This window comes from Gopherus evgoodei, chromosome 1 (assembly GCF_007399415.2).
Source record: "Gopherus evgoodei ecotype Sinaloan lineage chromosome 1, rGopEvg1_v1.p, whole genome shotgun sequence".
NCBI classification, from domain to species: Eukaryota; Metazoa; Chordata; order Testudines; family Testudinidae; genus Gopherus; species Gopherus evgoodei.
Window position 1 is genome coordinate 113,753,864 of NC_044322.1, and position 18,994 is coordinate 113,772,857.

The window sequence follows — 18,994 nt, forward strand, 5'->3', positions numbered from 1 at the left end:
GCTAAAAGGGACACAATATTCAGCTCAAGACTTTGCCAGGAAAGGTCAAGTTCTCTGACAAATCAAAGGGCAAACTCTGCTCTCAGTGGCCTGGGTGTCACTATGTTACAATGGAGAGCAGTTTGGACACAAACATTTTTCTTCAGCATCTCCTTTGTTTTTCGAGTTCTATATTCATCCCTTTTCTCATTTCTCTGGCATCTTACCTTGCTTCACTAAATGAAGCTTTTCAGAGATGGGAGACTCCTACATAGACAGAAACCACAACTGCCTCCACCTGAAATAACAAAATTTCCTTTTAAGCACAGGAAAAATATAAGTAATACTTCTCAAATAACGGTCCCTAACGTCTTATTAAGATTTGAGCATATTTTTTCCATTGGTGGATACAAAGATGTCTCCTCACCAGGAGCAAACTGTAATGTGGACTGGCTGTTCCAGGAAGCTTCAGAAAGCTCTTGGCACAGAAAGGGCAGCTTCTGGGAGAAGAGAGAATAACTACATCCATTTCCCTCAAGACAGCAATATAAAATGGACAGAGAGTGGAATTCACCCAGGTGCAGAAGGCCTGTGCACCTCTCAAGCTGAGTGGTAAAAGCAGCCGTCAGACTGTCTGGGGAGGAGTTCTCTATGCTACTTGCCTGCCTCAGAGAGATCTGTGTGCCAGCTCTCAGTAAGCCAAGGGCTACTTTGGGGCTAGTAGGGCTAGGGGCCATGGCAACTTTACTTCTGTTAATCCAGTGGTTTAAAATCCCTATTAGTGGGCAACAGCAGGGATAATGCCCTTCGATGCTGCTGCAATATTAGAGGGCATGCTGTACCTCTGACCCTTCCACAATCTTTCTGGGACTGTACCCTTCTTAGTGAAAGGCCCTGGGCTACCATTTCGATGAAGGGCGAACCCTGCAACTCCACAGCTCTGATCCAGGGTCCTTGACATCAGCGTCCCTGGTCTCACCATAGCTTCTTCAGCAGGTCCAAAGGACCTTGGACCCCTGTTTGGGACCTATGAACCCAGCTGATGTTTTCCAGTAACACAGAACAGCTTTTTCAGAACAAGACATTATTTCATAGTCAGCAGCAGTACAGTGTTCAGGGACATTGGGTTAAAATGGTAAAGAAAAGCCTAAACGCGTACTCTCCCATATCGGCCAGCTTTCTCTTGCTTGGTTACTTGGCTGGTAGTGCACTGTGTACTACCTGGAAGACAGACTACATGCACCTTATCACCTGTGTCTTTTGTTTCAAATCCCACTCATGCTGTTTTAGTGTGGACTGCCTTCCTCTTCTTTCACCTAAGTTCAGGTCGAGGTGGGTTTCAGTGATATATATAGTGCTTAATTTTATAGTGCAGTAACCCTACAGAAATTATCTTAAATTGGTAATTCTATCACACATGAGTCTCCAAAATCCATCTTGTGTGTGCTGTCATCATAAGGTATCACCAGTACTCCAAAACCTAACTAACATTTTACCAGTAAATTTTATCTAATTGAAAATCTGTGCAACAACAATTCAACTTAGCTGCAGAAAACATGACTTTGACTTTCAGAACATAGCTTTATAAGTTGCTTTATTGTTGGGAATTAGTTTAATAGCCCAGACAGTGAGATTTCATTTTGATTAATGGAAAGTTCCAGAAACTTCTGATACAATTTAAAAAACTTTGTCTTGTTAAGAAATATTAAAACTTATGTCTGAAGCAATTTTTTTTAAAAAAGCTTTGGTAGTGTGGATTACGCAACAAATGTCATCGGTCCAAGGAAACTGATGGCCATATAACGGAATGAATTCTTGTGAGCTTAACTGAGGGTGGCTCTTGCTTAATTGAGACTTAAGGGAAACAATATCATTGAAAACTAACAGAAGGTATTTTATTTCACTACTAGTATAGACAAGTCTCATGTAACACAAGGGGGCTGTGTGCCTTTGACCTCTCTCATCCTAGTCTGAACACTAACTGCTTACTCCCATTTCCTCTTCCTTCATAGGTGGGTTTAAATAGAACTCTTGGCTGCTGACAGTCTCAGGCCCATTCATTGAGGAATGGATTCACTGTATATGCAGCAAATTTGCCAAGCGGACACTGACTCTACATCTCACAACTTTTAAGTCCACTAAGCTATTTAAAGGGTATTGGGCTGTATTTTAGAAATGGATATAAAATACTATCTTATCATTGTTCATCTTTTTTTATCTGGTATTTGTTTCTTTTGCTTGGGGCTGTCTGACATTTTTGTTTTCAGTGATAAAAGCAGTTATGGCTTATTTAAAAAAAATAAAAACCACTTGCAAAATATAGTACGTGCAGATGCACATCAACTTGAGTCGACTGAATAACTGCCATTTCAAATATTTTTGTAAGTGTAATTAACCAAACTACACACACACACACACATATGGGTGTCAAAATGTTTTCTGCATCTCTGCTGTTTATCTCTAGTTGTTATCCCTTTATCCAAAACATGATGGGCTGATTTCAACCTTTGGGGTGCACCACAGCGAGCCTCCAAACAAATTCAGACTGCAACTAAGGCTGCAACTTATAATGACTTAACTACTGGAACAACTCACCCTGGGTCACTGACCATTTTTAAATCAAGATTGGATGTTTTTCTAAAAGCTCTAGGGATTACTGTGGAGAAGTTCTATGGCCTGTGTTGTACAGGAGGTCAGACTAGATGATCACAATCACCACTTCTGGCCTTGGAACATATGAATAATCCAGTCCATGGACCCCCAAAGGCAGGAGAAGAAGGCAGAGTGGCACAAATTGCCCAGCAACCTTACTCTGCAGAGGAGCCTGAAACCAGCTAATCAGTTCACAAGTGAGCAAGGCCACATGGAAAAGGAAAAGGGCAAGCTGGTTGGGAGATTATTTGATTCACAGCATCTCCTGGAAAACTTCAGCTGGCTAGGTTCCTATAGAGCCACACTGCAATATACAGCTTCCCTCCCAGGAGTACTGCCCTCCCTCACAAGAGAAGACACCTAACAACATAACTGACCCAACAGAGGTATGGGGGTGCAATTTTCAGCCTCCTCTGCCTGAAAAAGAATTTGGCCTAATGAGTCTAATTCAAGTGTTGTAATCTTAAAAACTTTCTTTCAATTTAGGGCTAAGTCATCCTTGATCTTCCTACAGCATCCTGAATAAACAAAATGAAGTCAGCTTCTTTATACACTTTAATAGGAATCAGTGCCTCCAAGACTCAGACAGAAAAAGGAGAAAGGTTTTGGAGGTTCCATGATGAAGAAGAAATACAGTATTAATACTATTCCATATGGAATGGATCCTTGTGACACAATATTTTTGTAGAAAATTGAGACGTTCTCTGGAGACAAGTTTCCATATCTTCTTTGGTTTTGCATGCACTTCTGAGTGCTGCTGCTTATATGGAAGACAATTACTTTAGCAACATAAGATAAAAAGATGGGAAAGAGAAGGATATAAGTTTCTTTTTGGGTAAGAAACAACTTTCTCCAACAAATGACCCTCTGCCACAGATGCTATAGCTGATGTATTTAAATGAAGGAACATAAAATCAAATCTTGCTGCTTCTTCCTCCATAATGTCTCTAAAATTCACCCTTTTCGTTCTGTCCATGCTACTAATACTCTTGTGCAGACCCTCTTCTCCCTCGTGCAACCTCCTCCTCTCTAGCATTCCTGACTCCCACCTCGTTCCCCTCAGATCCCTTCAAAACTCTGCTACTGAATACTGTTTTGAATAGTTTCTATCCTGTCATTCTAACCACCCCTTCTTTGAATCTCTCTGGTGGCGTCCATTGCTCCATATCAAATACAAGCTTGTGGTCCACACCTCTAAGGTTCTTTATAACTTATCCTATCCTCCTCTTCCACTTAGAGTGTGAACTGCCAATAATGCTATCCTCCCATGCTTACTTGTCTGCTTCTTCTCCGAGGACCTTTATGCTTTTTAATACATGGAAACCCTCCCTGAACTAATCGGTGCAGCTGAGACCCTGTCCTTCTAATCCTCCCACAAGACCCACTTCTATTGTCATACCTATGGGAAACCACCAAGTGCTAATGGCTAGATAGATAATGGATTTTACAATTGAGGTTTACATTACATTTTGTGTATTTTTATCTTGTAACTTCTAAAAAGTAAATTGACCAACTTGCTGTTACAGCTGGCTGTATAAACATACCTCCTTATTACTGTCTTCCTTCCTCCACAGTTCCTTCCAATTGTTTGTTACATCCGGTTGTTGTACCTAGTCTTAGTTTGTATATGTTTCAAGGCTGTCTTCTACTCTTTATCTGTACAGCAACTAGCACAGTAGGGGCTCAATCCTGACTGGTGCCTCCACATATTACTAATATTGAGACAAGTTTATTACAGGTAATAACAAGCTTTTGTCTACTACTTTACAAAAAGATTGTGTGATTGACAGTCATACTTACAACACTCCCCTTACTCACCACTTGACCCTGGAAGTCTTGTAATCAGAGAGTAGTCACTCATCCATACTCCCCTTGGCCAGCAGTCATTGGTCTCCATTGTATCTCATAGGTAGCTCTAGAAACACGCTGATGGTTCTTGACAGTTCATTCAAACTAGCCCATCTATGTGACCCACACTCAGTCCATTCATTGTTTATTTTCCTGTTCTCAATTAATGTCTCTGGAAAGTTACCCTTAAGACCAGTAGGTATCAATATAAAAGTGAGTGGGTAAACTGAGTCATGCCTAATTTTCATAAAAATAATAGACATTTCCTGCATTCTCCGCAGATGCTCTGTGTGTGAATTCCATCTCTTTCCTGATATAAGGACAAATTTTGCCCTCGCTTGTACTGTACTGCAAGGATCTGCCAGGGTATAACTAAGAGCAGAATTTGCCTCTTTGTTCCTTGAACAAAACCAACTAATTTAAGCTTTGTTCAGGAGAGAGGTGAATTTTGCCACCCAGTGAGAAATGCTGTTTACTATGTACTAACTTTGCACTGTGAAATGTAGTGGAAAATAAAGACTTCGATTAAAATTGTCTCTTCTGTTCCTATGCCTGGTAGCAGCCCTCTTACAGCATTTCAAAACATATCTTTCCTCCCTAGTCTATACTTATTTTCCCCCTTCTGATTATAATGTACTATTTAACTAACAATTATTTATATATATAAAACTTATTTTACTCTAAATGTTACAGAATAAAGTTTTGTGGTAGCTTTTGTGACTCCAGCAATATGAGGACCCAATATAAAAGAGACTAGAAAAATTTCTTTCCTGGTTTAGCCTCAGAAGAACTTTCACCCCAGAATCAGAAGGAAGCGCTGAACATATTTGGAGCAAGTACGCCAGCTGCCAACACACAGACACCCACATGAAGTTGTCAAGTGGAAACCAAATGGTGTGAGGAAATGAGGGCACTCAAGAGAAACCTGAAGAAGAACCCTTAGCAAGGAGGGCAGAACAGTCAATCTCAACACCATAGAGCAGATGGAAGCAGCAGCAAATGCCAGAGAAGAATGGAAGGGACTAGTTTCTGCCCTGTGCTCCAATACTGGCACAGGGAAGATTAATGTAATGTATGTACAACAATATTCATATTTCATTATTTGTCTTAACATTTTGCAGTGCATGCATGTTGAGAAATGTTTTGTTATAATGTGACTGTCCAGATTGCTGTGCTAATGAAAACTAATAGTTTTCTTTTAGGCTAAATCCTGATGGGGTTATTTTGGACATTAAATCTAACCTTCCCACTTCAGCTACAATGAAGTGTATGTGAGTAACTAAATGACAGTTCTACTCATGGGAAAAACTCTTGTGGGGGTCTGAACCTCAAATAATAAGTAATTGAATCAACTGATTGTATACAATATTATTGTATTATAAAAGTGTATCAAGTAAGGTCATTTATGAAAGCTAATGACAGACTGGTGATTAATATTGTCATAAATATCTGTATTAACACTATATGAGGAATTATGGATACTCATTAATATAGTTTTAAAGTCTGTGACCAAGCACAGGGAGGAAAAAGTTTTATCCTGGATAGGAGGGAAGGCAGCTATCTACCTGTCTCCAATGAAATTAAGCCAGGTGTGACCAAAAACAATGGAAACCCCAGTTATATATGAATCAGCAGGGGAATGGGAAATCCATAGGAAGTGAAGAACTGCAGGAGTGTGGAGACAAAACAGTGAGTTTGGGAAAATATAAGAGACAGAAGCAGCCATTTTGGCATCCATTGTTGGGCAGACACACAGGGCCAGAGCTCTTGCAAGCTGAGAAAGATGGGTCCTTCAGTTAAGAGACCTGAAATCTCTGGGAACTGAGTATAAATGAGAAACCTGCTTATGTAAAGATTTTTCACCTAGGAAGACAAGGGAAACTAATACCTTTAGTTCTGTGGAAGGACTTGCCTGAGAGAAAGGCAGCCATGGCGGCAAAGAAAAAAGTTTAGTAAGAAATCTACCTTAAACCAAGACTGTAGCTTGTTAAGTCTTAGCGACTAGAAAGTGCATTTTATTTTTATTTGCTTGTAATAATTTTGTCTTTATCCTTTCTACTTTAACAAAAAGAGAGGTTTTAAGTGAGTTCATCTTGTTTTACTTTTAATCTAAAGCAACACAGTGCTGTGTTTGAATCAAAGTGATTGTTAACTCAAAGCTATAAGCTGTGCTTTTCTCTATTTAGAGGCACAACAAGCTGCCTTATTGCTCTGAGTTGTCCAAGAGATGTCTGAACACTTCAAGGCAGATGGTTATGGAGAAATTTGGGACTTGGTTGTGTTTTATGGTCACTCTACAAATAGTAACCAAGGCTGGTGGAGACAAGGGTGGGCTTTTGTATTGCAGGCAGGCTGCTGGGGTCAGATCACAGAACCAGGGCTCTACAGCACAAACACACCCGGAGAACTGCATGCTCGTCTGCTGGCTGTTGGTGTCCAGGTTGTGAGCCACAAAAGAAGTGTGTTTAAGACAGCCAGGGTAACAGGGCAGGCAGTGATACAACCACTCACTGGTCTGGATGGGACCCCAAAATGTGAGAGGCTCTAAAAGATTAGCCAGTTATCCTAAAAGTGAATGTATGAAAATGCATACATTTCTGTGTTAGTGTGCCCCATCAGCACAGATGCATTTCCCATTCTGAATTATGCACGCTACTTTATTTTGTGAAAACTGTCATTCCAAATCCAATCATCTTTTCATTCTCATTTCTTGATGAGTCAGCAGACATGTCTTATTTTTTTCTTCAGAAACCTGTTACATGAAAAATGATTTTCACTTAACCTTTGCAACAGAAGAAATGACCCATTGCAGTTCATCAATAACACTGCTCTACAGCCAAAATGCTTCTGAAATAAATGTAGTCCAACTTTACTAATTCTGGGTCACTGAGAACAAAAATGATGCTTAAAATTGTTGATTGGCTCTAGTTTTCAAGATATGCTATTGGGTCAGTATATATGACCCTTGACTTGGGAATGGCGGAGGATAAGTGAGTTATAAAGGGAAGGGATCTTAATTTAAAGCAGAAATTACTAAAATACATCTTTGACTGGATCTATGAATAAATCTATGACTGGGTACTTGCTTTTTAGGCAAAACAATGAATGATGCAATCTGAAGCTGGTATTGCGTCATACATGATAGGAATTGCATCATGTTATTCCTAGAAGTCATGGATGATGCAATCATAATGAAGCTTACATCACTCTGCTGAACAAATTGCCCTGTATCAGCTCTAGAAATCATACAGTGTCATGCTCTCTTATTTGTCAGTGTTTGATTTTGCAAAGGGACACATTTCTGTTTAGTCAAAGTGAGCAGAGATGCCTCGTACTTGTATGAACAGTGCAGATAACTTCTGCTATGTTTGTGGTGAAGTGACTTTTGCATCACAAAAGCACAGTATAACCACTATGGTTAAGAAAGCCTATCACCTTTATTTTGGCTGCCAAATTGGAGATCAGGACAAGAGGTGGGCCCCACACATATGCTGCAACACTTGTGCAACAAATCTTCACCAGTGGTTGAACAGGAAAAGGAAATCTATGCCTTTTGCAGTGCCAATGATTTGGAGAGAGCCAACAGATCACACCAGCAATTGTTACTTCTGCATGGTGCCTCCAGTTGGGAAAGGTGTGTTAAAGAAGAAAAAGTGGACTGTGCATTATCCAAACATTCCATCAGCTATACGCCCAGTACCCCACGGAGAAGGACTGCTGGTTCCTGATGCACCAGAATCATTCTCACTTGAGTCAGACGAGGAAGAGGAAGAGGATGAAACTTCTGGTCCTGAACCATCAATGTCTCAGGACCCACATTTTCTCCCATCCTCCTCCTCTTAACCACACCTCATAACACAAGGTGAACTGAATGACCTTGTCAGGGATTTGGAACTACCCAAGAGTAAGGCAGAGCTGTTGGGCTGCAGACTACAGCAGTGGAATCTCCTGGCAGGCTATCAGGGCAAAGGGAGCCCATCAATGCTTGCAGACTATTGCTGGACAGTGACAAGAGATGCTCCATTTAATGAATACAAGAGACAAGCCAAGAAGCACCGAGTAGACAATGAATAGGACTAAACTACGTACATAATAGTTTTTTGCCTTTGTTTCATAATAAATTTTATTTATATAACCCTTTTGCTGATTTTAAAATGTTACATAAACAGGACAGGTGAAATATTATCATGTAAAGCAACCATAAACACATGAAAAGACCTAGGTTTACAATTTATGATTAAAACTCTACAATCTACACCATATACATAGACATAAAATGTAAAAACTTAAATATCTTAGAAACAGTAGCCAATCAGTTGTTTTAATTGTCATATTTGAATTCGGCACATCAAAATACATAATAAATATCACATTTTATCTCTGAAGCAGATGACTTCTCAAAAATTGTAGACCAGTGTAGTGCCTATATAAGTCACAAAGCAGCATATAAATGCTGCATTATGTGTAACACCTCAACTTCTATTGAAGCCAATGGGAACTGCAGATGCAGAGTGCCTATCAAGTGGTACAGCTACTAATAAATTTTTTAAATGTAGCAGCTTCTAGGATCAGGCCTCTACAGCTTCAGTGGAAAATGATAAAAGAGACCTTTGGTTGGGTTCCTCAAAGTTAGCAATTGTAAAAAGTTTTTATTGCACATTTTTCGGATGCTAATCATCTCTTTCTTGAAAAGAAATTGCAATTTCATTAGCATGGAGTCTGTGTCCTTATCCACCTGATGACTATCTGTGTGATTTTGCCTAAATTCTAGAACTATCTCCCAGTGCTATTGTGAAAAACTGATCAGACAGCGATCAGCTGAGGATGGAGACTGAGCTTGGAGCAGACTAATACAGTCTCCTACTGTGCTCATGCTGAAATCTTCTCCACTTTGTTGATTCCTTCTTTTACCTTGTATAAAGTCTGTTTGTTGCAGGCACATGATGGCTTACTGGCCATCTGAAGATATGACAATTAGTACAAAGTTTTTAATAGGGTGTTTTTCAATTTTTAAAAATTTCTTCTTATTCCGGTTCTCCTACTGGAAGAAGTCTCAGTACAAGATTGTGACTTGTGCTACATGCCAATGCAAGAGAGAAAGAAACCCCTTACACTCGTATGCAGAAAAGTTGGGTCTGCACATGAAGCAGTAGGTGAGGCTAAATACCTACTTCCTCCTTGAAACAGGTATTGGCAGGGGTGGGGAGTAGGGCCTTGACTCTACTTGCTGGCAGATACAGCTAAGCCAGAGGGTTAGGAATTTACTACTGGGATAGGCCTGCAGTAAAATATGGCCCTTCAAGAGCAAGGAAGAAGCAGGAAAGAAATCATGACTCAGAAATGTGTCTCTGAGTCACAGTGTATCCTGAGCCCACATCTAGAGTGATGAAGCTTACATTTTATGACAGATTTATTATAAGACTTACTGATAGTGAATAGCACTTACTCTTGTTCATGCTGAATGAGTTTCAGTGTGTATTTGAATCTGGCCCAGGATTAGATTGTTTTTCAGATACATATATTTGAAAGGGATTTTTAACAAAATACCAGACTTATTTTAGCAATAACCTGCTAATTTGGTAAGCACTGCATCCTTCCTGCCTCCCCCTCCCTCCCCCCAATTCCTTTGAGCCAGGATGCTGTAGTTACCAGATTCCAACCTCAGTTACCTAAATTCTTGAATTCTACCCTATCATTCTGCTACTGAGTATTTCATCATGGTGCTTTCGAAGGGCAGAGAAATAGCTTCCCTTAGAGATAAAGCTATTCCACTGATCATCTTCTAGAAGATATGAAAAAAGAAAATTGGGCCACAACGTCTCCTGAAGGCAGGATATTAATTCCTTGTTGGCTCAGTTCCTAAATCCACGTACAAATGCAAACAACTGCAAACCCAACACACTTTTGAGGCACCATTAAGTCAACTAAAGTAACTTTATTAAAAATCCACTTCACAATTAAAAACAAAACCTGGTTCAGCATTTGTCAGGAACACAATATATAAAGTCTTCAGATTTTCTTTTGGCTGCATTAGAGGTGGAACAGGGAAGAAGGGCACTGAAGGAGACAAAGTAGCCGGAAACAGTGCTTTTGAAGAGAAGCAACATGTACGCTGGCTCCAGAGGTACCGGAAGGAGCATGCTTACCAGGTCATAGATGTGTATATTATACCTATATGACAAAGAGGTGTGTCATACACTTTCCCCATTGTAGCCTTATATGCTTGCTGGTTTGCCAAGGAGTGGGGTCTAATCCATTCGAATGTGTTCCTATGGGGTGGTAAGCATTATTGGTAGGAGTAGTAGTGCCTGGGATGCTCACAAAATATCAAAGGTGAGGAGGTAAGAGCTCCCTACACATCCCCTCCACCCCACCCACATATTGGGACAGCCATAATTTAGCCCTTTATGTTCAAAGCTAGACTAATTCTAATAGGTTCTTTTGGGTGAAATCCTGGCCCTACTAAAGTCAATGGCAAAACCTCTTTGACTTCAATGGGGCCAGGATTTCACCCATTACATTTGTTATGGACATATCCTGGGAGTGATTAATTGATTTGTAACAGGGCTTTGGTTATAAACTATATGTTATAGATTTAGATGATCACTACACTGATCTGTTATAACTTTAAGGGCCTGTGTCTCAAGATCAGGCTAAATTAGGTTATTTATTCCCTTTATATATGTGCCACTAATTCAGCAACAAAATAATAGATGCACTTACACCAGTATTTAAATTCAGTAACAGAAAAGCAGAAACCGTATCGGTGTGTATACAGTATCTGAAACTTTATCCTCATGCTAACTATATATAAAAGAAATGCTCATCCATACTTGAGTACTTGCATGTAGATTCTTGCACCTTTTGAAAAGCTGGACTTTCCAGCAATTACTATCCTCTGAACTTCAAACCTTTTCTCCAGGTGTTTTGAAATCACAGGGGGGCTGATAATAATAATCTCACACAGTCTTTACTCCAGTGTAACTCCATTGAGTTGTTCTTTATTTACAGTAATATAAGTGAAATCAGAATCAGGTCAGTGGTAGGAACTGTGGGCTATACGGATATTTGTTCGTCAGAGTTCACTGGTTGAGCCAAAAGCAAAATGCACCCAAAGCTAGAGGCAAAAGCAAACCTTATCTGTCTGCAGACAATCTCCAACTGGCTTCCAAGAGATAAATTTTACATTTAGATGGACTTTAATATCAGTAGAATCTACCTATGAGACTTGTGCTCAAACAGTTTAACTCCCTACCGTTGAATTCTCCTGATAGGGAGAAAAATTTCCAGGTGAGTTACTGTCCTAATATCACATGTAGAATATCTTTGTGCTACCAGCTTTTTCATAATATTACCTAACTCATACTATTCATTTGTTCTGCTTCTAAATTGAAATTAATTTTCACTTGGAATAGTAAAAGTGGAATGACTATAAAGAATAGCACATTTTAGAACTGTGATATACATATCAGAAGCTGCATTTCTATATAATCAAATTCCTACTTTAAAAAAAGAAAATTGGGTTAGGAATATATATCTTGTACTATATTTTTGTATGACACATGCTTACGATTAATTGTCCCAGCCAGCAGGTATCTTTGTAGCATGATGCAACAAATCTGGGGGGTGGGGGGAAGGTTACTTGGTAGGCAAAGCATATATAAATAAAATTGGCACTAAGTTAAAATTTTAGATTTTTGAATGACTATGGGAATAACTTTCAGGCAGCAACAAATCCTTAGAATGATTACCCAGCAGTTGCCAAACTCTTAAGTACATCTCTGGTGAGAACACTTTTATTAAGGCTGCTTTTGCTGTTACAGTCTTCTGTGATGCACAGGGAGTGTCAAACTATTTATTTCATGTTTCATGTCTACATCTACAACTTACTATTTTAGTTCAGATAAAGAAACTTCTTTTCCAAAGCCTGACTTTATAGTGTCCTAACTTGAAGAAAAAGGTTATTTTGTTTGCTTAATCAGATGCATCCTTCACAAACTTCCTCTTTCTTCAGTCAAATACAGTAAATAGGCTAAGTGGATAAAGTGCTTAAAGATTTATGATCATTAGTATTTGCTTTGCATATGGAGGGTTGTTTCAACAGTTGAGGTTCTTTATTTTTAACTCACTGCTTCTTGATCCTGTTTTGTCTTTAACACCTTTGTTTTATTTGTATGGTTTTAACATGCTATATTTTAATTTGTTTTAGCATGTTGTCTCCTATGATGCTTTTTTATTTTTCTTTCATCTTTTTTTTTTTTGTTTTATTTCTAGTTCCTGTTTGTTTTTTTCCATCTCTCGCCTGTGCTCGGCATCTTTGATTTGTTCTTTGGCCTCCATTTTTGTCCTGTTAGGCATGGTTCTTGTTTTCTTGTGTTGAGGTGCCCTCTGGTGCTTATTGTCTGAACTGCAGGCTCTCTGTTGCCTCCTGAAGTCTGCCTAGCAACAGTGCTTATTTCCCTTTCTTCCTCTAGCGTAAACTAGAAAAACCACTTTATTTGCATGTATATAGTGCTGGTATTTACCTCCTAATGGGAGAGCTATTGTGTCACAACAGACTCTTTTGTCACAGCTTAATGGTTCCTTGCTTAATATGCAAGCCAGAAACTGCAAGAGAGAGCAGAGAAAAAAAATTCTCTCTGGTTCCCCTTTTAAAACCAAACTGTTTCTCTCTGCTTAAAAGCCCCTAGCAGAGAAAAGAAAAATATAATATTCCTACTGGCTTCTGGATTCTCTCTATCCCACTACGCTGCATGTCATATAACCTTAGTCCCAGATTTGGACCTTAGCGTCCAAAATATGGGGGTTAGCATGAAAACCTCCAAGCTTAGTTACCAGCTTGGACCTGGTACTTGCTGCCACCACCCAAAAAATTAGAGTGTTTTGGGGCACTCTGGTCCCCCTGAAAAACCTTCCCTGGGGACCCCATGACCCAAATCCCTTGAGTCTCACAACAAAGGGAAATAATCCTTTTTCCCTTCCCCCCTCCAGGTGCTCCTGGAGAGATACACAGAAGCAACCTCCATGAATCTAAGCAGAGGGAGTCCACCCTCTGTAGTTCCAGTCCTGGAAACAAAAGCACTTTCCTCTTCACCCAGAGGGAATGTAAAATCAGGCTAGTAATCTAACATACACAGACCTCCCCCTGACTTCTTCCTCCCACCAATTCTCTGGTCCCCACTAAAGAAAAACTCCAACAGGTCTCAAAAAGAAAGCTTTATATAAAAAAGAAAGAAAAATACATACAAATGATCTCTCTGTATTAAGGTGACAAATACAGGGTCAATTGCTTAAAAGAATATTGAATAAACAGCCTTATTCAAAAAGAATACAATTCAAAGCACTCCAGCAACTATAGACATGTAAATACCAAAGAAAAGAAACCACATAACTCACTATTTGATCTCTTTGTCCTTACACTTGGAAACAGAAGATTAGAAAACAGAAATCACTTCTCAAAGCTGAGAGAAAAGCAGGCAGACAGACAAAGACTCAGACACAAACTTCCCTCCACCCAGAGTTGAAAAAAAAATCCTGTTTCCTGATTGGTCCTCTGGTCAGGTGCTTCAGGTGAAAGAGACATTAACCCTTAGCTATCTGTTTATGACACACCTTTGTTTTATTTGAATGGTTTTAACATGCTATATTTTAATTTGTTTTGGCATGTTGTCTCCTATTTAACTTTAATACCCATTGTTTTGATTAACTTTTCTTGAACAGTTAAGATTTTCTTTCATAAATTTTGTTTTGAATATTTTAGATACAACAGATACAGACACAATAAAACCCTAGTTTTGCAAAGGCTTATGTAGATGCTTAACTTTAAGCAGGTGAATAGTTCAATTCAAATAAAAAGTGTGATCAAAGCACCCACCTGTCTGTGGTAAACTACTATTAAATCTGAGTAAGGATAGCAGACTCTAGCCCTAAAATAATAAAATCAATGGCTATCCAAATACTTGCTTAGCAAGGATTAGGTAGGAAATAATTTTCATTCATCTGCTTGTGGGAGCTAACTGAGAATCCAGCAGGAAACAACCAGTCTAGGTTGGTTACATAAAAATGCAGAGGTACAAAAGCATATTTATAGTAGTTCCTTTTTAACTTTTATTTTTAATTTCCTTTGCTGGGGCTGATCTTACAGGTTTCATTGTATTGTTTTTGAGTCCTTTATACACAATTTGTAGACATGTAGATAATAACTTCAACTAAGCCTTTACAAACTTAAAATGTTTCCCTAATGAATGGTGTGTTATCTTAAAATCCCAACCTTTTTCAATACCTCCTGCCTCCCTTCTTTCTACGTGGTGGGTGGAACTGTCACATCAGTCGCCTTTCTGGGGTTTGCGCCCGCCAGAAATCAAACTAAATTGTACCGAAAGCTTTCTTGTATGGGGAAAAATAGGTCCCCTCTTCCTCTCACCCGCTGCTTTTACTTTGCAAGATGCTTTATCATTCTCACGTAGCCTCCAAAACTGCTACTCTGAGGCAGCTAGAGGGCACTACTGAGGGCACGTACTGCAGGACGAGCCACAGGGCAGTAACTAAAAAGCAGAGTAGCGCGCTGGACCTGCTGCGGATGCCTGAAGGTCACCTCCTGCATGGCAACCTACGCTGTCCGTAGGCTTTGCAGACAGCTTGCCATTGGCGGTGACCCTCCAGCAAGCTCGCGGTTGATAGAAACTGCAGGCTCGAGCCGGGGTTTCAGTGCTCCCGGTCCTAGCTTCACCCCGCAAACTCTCTCCAGGCGCACGTGGTTTGGTGGATTCGCTCAGCGATGATCCACAGCGGTTCCCCGCGGCCGGGCTAAAGCGCCCAGTCGCGCCTGTCTCTAGGGGAGGCGGCGTGGCTGAGCGCCCGGAAGCCCCGCCCGGGCCCGGGCGGTGCGGGAGACGCCTGAGGCTCAGGGCTCCCAGCCCGGCAGCGCCCCGAGCCGCACCCACCCTCGGACACGCGGGGCCGCAGCCGGCCACTGGGGGCCACGGCCAATGCAGCGGGCGGGCGTCCTCCAGGCACCCAGCGGCGTGGTTCCGCCTCAGCCCGAGGCGGGGCACCGCGCCCCCAGGCAGGCAGCAGTGACCCCGCCCCTGCCCTTCCCCGAACAATGAGCCGGGGAGCGACTCTGCTGCTGCCCGCCACTCCCGCGGTCCGTCCCTCCCTCCCGGACGCGGAGCCGGCGGCAGCTGCAGCTCCCAACCCGGCGGCGGCACAGGAGCAGCAGCCTCAGCATGTCCGCCCCGCAGCAGCGAGCTGCGCTTCCAGCCAGGCGGGCAGTCGCCCTGCAGCCCCCGCCACGCCCCAGCTCCCCGCGGCTCTCCTAGCCCTGCTCCTGCTAGGTAATGGGGGCGAAGCAGCCCCGCTCCCGGGGCAGCGACGGGCGAGGCGGGGAGAGACAATAGCAGCATTCCCCGCCGGGCGCACGCGTGACTGGTCCCCAGGGAGGCGGCTGGCGGTGGGTGAGCCCGGGGGGCTGCGCAAGGAGGCGACGCGCCGGCAGCGCCCAGCGGAGCGATGCTGAGGTGTCCCTAGCACGGGCTGCGCCGCCGGGGCTGGGCGCGAAGGTCGGAGGGAGGGACCCCGCGCCGCCTTCCCGCGGCGCCCGGCTGGCTTGGTTTAGCCGCGGCGGCGCTCAGGCCAGCAGCGGGATGCCCGCGGCGCGCACGCGGACTGGTGTGGCCGGGCGCTGAAGGGGATCGAAGTATGTTACCGGCCAGAGAAGCGCCGCGGTTTCTGTCCCCCCCTTGCCGTGCTTGTTTGCCGATAGAGCAAAGAGCTCCGGGGTTGGAGGCTTCGAGATTGATCCCCCCCAGTAGCGATCGCGAATATAAAGATCTGAGAAAAAGCCCATGACTGGGTGCAAACACACACTCGCAAAATTTACTTTTTGTGGGGCGGTTTTCTGCTTTCCACCATTTACTGGGTGGGAAAGATCTACGTGAAGCCATATGGATTCTCGGTGGCATAGCTCAGTCTCAGGCAGGGTTACAGTAAGCTGTGTGTGTGTGTGTGTTTTAGCAGGACTTGCCTGTTCAGAGAGCTGAATAGATATATTTAGAGAAGCGGTGCTTTCCAGGAATTTAAATGAGACCTTTTTGTGATATTGCTTTCCACGGCTTTTTTACTAGCTCCCTCTTTGTTTTCTCAGGTTGAACTTGGAATAGTTATACAACTGTTTTATATTGTAAGAAGTATCTTTCCCCCCCTGAAAATATTGATTATCAATGTACCTTTAGTATGCAACTTTTGTCCTTTCTGTCGAATGATTATATTTTTATCAGATATTTTGGTGTCAGTGATTATTAGAAAAATATTTCGAATTGATTAAATAAATCATTCATAGCAGTAATCACTTATGGATAGGGCCCTACCAAATTGAAGCAGTGAAAAATGCATCTGGTCTTTTGTGTGCTTTTACCCTATGCTATACAGATTTCACGGAGGAGACCAGCATTTCACAAACTGGAGTCCTGACCCAAAATTCAGTTGCGGGGGGGCGGGGGTTTGCAAGGTTATTGTAGGGGAGTCATAGTATTGTCACCCTTCCAGAGCTGGGTGGCTGGAGTGTAGCATCTGCTGGCCAGGCACCCAGCCCTGAAGGCAGTGTCCCGACAGCAGCAGTGCAAAGTAAGGGAGGAAAACCATATCATACCATGCCACCCTTGCTTCTCTGCTGTTGCCTTCAGAGCTGAGTGGCCAGAGAGTGGCAGCTGCTGGCCAAGGGCTCAGCTCTGAAGGCAGCAGCACAGAAGTAAGGGTAACAATACTATGCTGTGCCATCCTTACATTTTGCTGCTTCTGGCAGTGGTGCTGCCTTCAGAGCTGTACTCCTGGCCTCCAGCCGCCCAGCTCAGAAGGCGGCACCATTGCCAGCAGCAATGCACAAGTAAGGGTGGCAATACTGGACCTCCTCCCACAATAACCTTGCAACCCCCTCACAATTCCCCTTTGCATCAGGACCCCTACAGTTACACCACCATGAAATAATCAGATTTAAATATCTGAAATCATTAAATTTATGATTTTTAAAATCCTGTGACTGTGAACTTGACCAAAATGGACTGTGAATTTGGTAGGGCCCTACTTATGGAATATTAAGATTAATTTGTTTTCGCATGTAAAAATGTTAAATAATAAGTGATGTTATAGTAGAGCCTGCAGCAATCATTATAGTCAAGGTTGCATAATAGTTTTTATTCTAGCGTTCTGTTTTTAGTCTCTCAGAACTTTGAGTTTTCATCTTTTGGGATGAAATTTTCTAGGCTCGGTCTCTGCCTGAAGATTATTTATTTTTGAAAGCTTGAGCAAAAATAACTTAGTTGGTTTTGATAATGTGGGGAGGGTGCATTTTCCTACTTAAAAATAAAGTTTGTGCAATTTTTGTTTAAAATAACCCTTTACTCTGAATAGCTGTCATTTGGAATTTGACTTGGAAATAGACCAAGAAAGAGAAGTATTTTTGAGTTTTCTGGTGAATTTTATTTGATTTTCCTGAAAAATCATAGGCTGGGCATGTGCAGTATGTTTTGCATTTTTTTTAACCAAGATTGTAAATTGTACAGCTAAATAAATCTATGTTGTGCATGTATGACTGGCTAACTTAACTATGTACTGAGAAGCATACTAAAGTTGTGCCTGGGATAAGTCCCTTGCACCTTTAAATGAGCAAGGAATTAAGCCCTGATTCTGCAATTTGAGTGGGTTGGCTACAGTATCCATGCAGAAGCCATTCAAGTCAAAGAGGCTCTGTGAAGGCATGGCAGTTGCCTGTGGCTTGTACAGTATAAGATAGGGACTTAAGTGAGGGCTGCGCTGCACTTCACACGGTTTGTAGGAGGAAGCCTACTGTGATTTACTTTAGGATCTGTGCAGCTCCTGATGTTGGTAATAGAAGATCTTTTGTCAAGTGGCCCCATCTGTGCACAGACAAGGGTTATCCGGGAATGCCTGGACAGATAATTCCAGATTTGGAGTTTACACAAACTACTGGAAGACAGCAGGACAGTTGACTTGTGAAGTGCCATTTCCTTATGTTTTTGCTTTCCCCTGTGTTAAAGAAAAACTAGAAAACCACACAATTAGGATATTCCATTTTAAAATGATCTTAAGAGAATGTTAGGATTGTCCATTTAAGTGCTCAAGTAAGGAAATGCCAAAGTGAAAGTTATACACCAACCATAAATCTGTTACTTAGGCATGTGTGTCACAGGAGGGTTTACATGATTTCTTATATTATACAATACAATATCACTGCATTTGGGGGCAGAGTTAAGGTTTTGCATTAACAAAATTTGAATATCCATTTCCTGATTTTTGAGTGCTCTCTCTTGCAAAACTTACATTGTCTTAATTTTTTTTTCATGGAATCTGATACTTTAATTCAATTTGGCAAGAGCTGTGGTAAATAAAACAAAGGACCAGATTGATCATGCTAAATTAGGTCATGGTGGAGTTATTGAAGATTTACAGTACTGGAGTACTCTGGATTTTCACCAGGTTATATTAGCGCAAGGTGCTG

At 41.6% G+C, this 18,994-nt stretch overlaps 1 protein-coding gene across 6 annotated transcripts in view; it reads left to right on the forward strand.

The window, feature by feature from the left end:
• ST6GAL2 (ST6 beta-galactoside alpha-2,6-sialyltransferase 2) overlaps window positions 1–18,994 on the forward strand; it is a 276,373-nt gene that overhangs the window by 191,949 nt on the left and 65,430 nt on the right. Inside the window, exon 1 of one of the 6 annotated variants that reach the window (XM_030569553.1) lies at window positions 15,743–15,815. The exons of the other annotated variants lie outside the window; for them this stretch is intronic. The gene's annotated coding sequence lies outside the window, so the exon portion shown is untranslated. Of the gene's footprint in view, window positions 1–15,742; window positions 15,816–18,994 lie in introns of those variants that run through there. 6 annotated transcript variants of the gene reach the window in all.